This window comes from Octodon degus, unplaced genomic scaffold (genome assembly GCF_000260255.1).
Source record: "Octodon degus isolate 3935 unplaced genomic scaffold, OctDeg1.0 scaffold00246, whole genome shotgun sequence".
Taxonomy (NCBI): Eukaryota; Metazoa; Chordata; class Mammalia; order Rodentia; family Octodontidae; genus Octodon; species Octodon degus.
This window is the reverse complement of record NW_004524822.1, coordinates 2,840,572-2,844,548: the sequence shown is the minus strand read 5'-3', so window position 1 is coordinate 2,844,548 and position 3,977 is coordinate 2,840,572.

The window sequence follows — 3,977 nt, the reverse complement described above, 5'->3', positions numbered from 1 at the left end:
TTTCTAAGCACCAGGGCTTGAACTTGGAACTTGTGCTTACCAGGCAGGCACTTATGTCACTGAGCTATATCACCATCCCCTAAATATTTTACAGTTTGGGTTATTAGTTTTTCCAGCTTTAGTAGCTAATATTTTTATGTATTATTAGCTGTTCAACTTATATGAAAATTTGTTTTTATTGTTTTTATGACCCAAAATCTACCCTCATAAAATTTCTACCATATAATACAAAAGTATTAACTTGCTGACCTTAAGCTCTGAAGACTTATTCTCCCTATGTAACTCAGAGGCGACTGAAGCCATGGTCCAGAATGTGCTGACTTAATGACCCACATGGTGCTGGTTTACAGAAATGCAGAAGAGAGGAGCTGTAGGGTCATAGAGACTGCCACCCTTAACGCAGCAGGCCTGGGAGGTGCGGTAGTATGCCCTTGAGAGGGCAGTGTGTAAAGCCATGAGAGAGAAGTTACAAGTATAGGGGACACTCAAGGAATTTAAAGATTCCAGGAACATGGAATGTCCACCAGTAGAAGCTGCACACAGTGAGGAGAGCCACCCTAAGAAAGAGGCCATGTGAGCTACAGACAGCAATGCCACAGAGGTGGGGCTGACCATGCCCTTTTGGAACTCACATCTTACTGCAACTTTCCTTAAGTGCTGCATACTGAGCTATAGGATTTCATACTTCCCCTGCTGGGTTTTGCTGTTGCTTTGGTCTGATTCTTTTCAATCCCCTAGTTATCCATGTTTGAATGGGAATATTTACCTTGTGCCACTGTACGTTGGAAGCATTTGACTTTCTCTTTTATTTTATGAAGGGTGAACAATTATGAATTTGCCTTGCATCTCATAGGAGACTTTGGAGTTAGACTTTTCAGCAATGTTGGAACTGAAACTTTCGTGACTCTTAGAGATGAACTAAATGCATTGTGCATGATGAGATGGATATGAGTCTTGTTAGGCCAGGTGCAGAATGTTATGGTTTAGATGTCTTAAATGGCTTCCAAGGTCTCATGTATTTGGAAGGTGATTGAATCATGGTGGCACAATAATAGTTGAATATGCTCTTACGAAGCGGGGGGACGGGCAGGAGCAGGTATGTCACTGTGAGATGACCAAGAACAGCAGATCTCTCTCACCTGATCCTCCCTTTGATCTCAGCTTTCTGGGTGCCAGGAGTTGAGTGCCTTTTCCTCCATGCTTCTTCCCAACATCCTATTTCTACATTGGAGCCTGCTGATCATGAGCTGAAATTTTGAGCACAGTAAACCACTCTTTTACATTCTATATATCAAGTACTGTGTCTTAGTGATAGATAGTGACTAAAATATGACTTCACGTTGCTTGCTTCTTTCATTGTTACTTCTTTTTACATATTTAAATATTTATTCTGATCTGATTTTTCTCTGGAAAAAGAAACTCTTGGACTGGTGTTTGAAAATGGCTTTACATGTACATTTGTTTTCATTCATGAGTGAAAAATTAGTTGGATAAATACATTCATTATGTCCTGACATTTCATTCTTGATTCCCAAAGCATTGTTTAAGAACATAGAGATGCATAAACGTTCAAGACTAATACGATGTTTGCATTCCATGGCTTGAAGATGAGATTCTCTTTCCTTCAACAGCTGAGTTTTATTAACATGCATTCTCATTCTTAGTGTATAAAAGGCTTCTATATATTAAGAATCAAATTAAAATAATTAAGTCCTGAAAGTTTTCTCCTAGTACTTTTTGGTCATGATGGTGCTAATGTATATATACTTTTCTCTCTCTCTTTAAAGTATATATTTCAGATATTGTCTTATATGGATTTAGTTTTCAACCCCTCCTTTTAATTTTTTCCTCATATAATTTTCAATTTTTCTGTATTTCTAAGTTACTTGGATGGTTAACAATCCGTTGTTCATGGATTGTTAATTACTTTCTAATAGTGATTATTTTATGTACAATTTGTTACCCTTGTTGCTATTTCCTAAATTTTGGGATTTATGTCTTAAAATCATATTCTGGTTTTCCCACTGTGAGTTGACTCACATTTCATTAAAGAGATCCTGTGTTGTGGATTTCTATATTTATGTACATATTAGAGTTTCCCCCAGCATGATCTTTCCTATTTCTTTTATTAGCTTTGATTTTTCAACGAGATTCTTCTCTTTCAAGCTGCTTATTAACCTTCAAAATATTATTGTAATTTGTGTTATGCTGATTCTTAGTAACTTTAATATAGAATTCAGACATTAGAACTAGTCCCTGTGACCTATTTTAATTTGGAGATTTGGTTTGTTTCATCAATAGCATGACTTTTGTTAAATTATGTGAAATCTATTATGTGGAAGATTCTCAAGTGCCTGTGTGGCAAGTGTAAGGTCCTGACTTAGATTCCTGGCACAAAAAAAGAAAAAATTTTTAAAAAGAAAGAAAATGAAAAGAAATTAAGCCAGGCTTGGTGGCACACATCTGTGATGCCAGCACTCAGCAAGCTGAGGTAGGAGGGTCGTTGCAAATTGAAGACTGGTCTAGGCTACAAAGTGAGTTCAGTCTGAAGAACTTGGCAACTTAGCTGAATCTTATCTCAAAATAAAAAATAAAAAAGGGAGGGCCGTCAGCTCAGTGTGAAAGCCCTCTGAGTGCTTAAAGTGCATAGTGAGACCCTTTCTCAAAGACAAAAACAAATAGTACAGCAGAATAACTGCTTGCCTGGCAAGCACAAGAGCCTGAGTTCAATTCCCAGTTCCGAAAAAAAAAGACAACAACAAAAAAGAAAAAATTTCCTTTCTAGAGATGAAAACTCCCACCAGGTCTCCATGGTGTAACAACCTGTTACTCCAATCCTTATTTTAACTTGAAAACAGACCTTGGGATCCTTAATGCTATGGGCATTAGTTTTCTCAGCATTTGTGTGGATCTGCCTGATGATTTTCTTCAGGTAATGCTTGGCTAATAAAGTGTAAACTGCAAAAATTATTGGGTCTCTGCCTAGGCTGAAAGTTCACTCCTTGAGAAGGAGTAGGGCCAGAGGTCACTGCAGAGTGTCCTAAGTTTTCATCCAGGCAAAAAATTCAATTCCATTCAAATCGCTGAGACCATTCAACATTCAAAACAGTACTGACTAATTTGAGTTCAGGCTATAGTGAGAGACCTGGGAGAACACAATTTGTATCACGTGACCCTACAACTCTGGCCTGAGCCCTCCCATTTCCCCTTCTCCTTGCCTATGAGCCGTTCAGATGGAGCTTATAGACATTGCCCCCTGCAGTCAGTAAGTATGGGAAAATTAGTGTGTAATTCTATTTGATTCTGTGCTCCAGAAACCTCAGTGAATAATAGAGATAAGCAGGGAGGCTTGTCTTGGTGGTGGGAATTTAATTATTGCCACATTTTTGCCAAATTATTTTAATTTTCTAATCCCTTTGCTGAGCCATGCCAGTTCTTGGAGGACTGTCATTTATCATCTAACACCAGTAATCATCTAAGAAGATTTAAAGAAAAAGAGCAATCTGAACAGTAGTTCAATAGGCACAACGCCAATAGAAGTAGTAATACTACTAGTAAAATCAATAGACTATAGTGCTAAACTTACAGAATAACAAAGTTAGCTGATTCTGGTTGATTTTATTGACATAATTCAAAATTTGGTAATGCTGTAGTATACTACACTACTAATGAATCACTAGATTTTCACTCCAGGATAGCATATACTTAAAATGGTTTTAATGTCCTAATTTTTGTATATTTTATTTAATAATTCTATACTTTAATTTTGATCCTAGTAATAATTTATAAATTAAACCAAGTTTATTAGAATGCAGAGGATCACAATGAGCTGGTGTTCAATAATTCAAATTTCAGAATAATTTTATATATGCTCCATATTGTCTAGAATTTTAATTCAATTCTTATTTGTGTGAGCTGAATTATAAAGTTTACAATGAACTCATTGACAGTTCTGTTCTCTAAATATCTGATTCTGT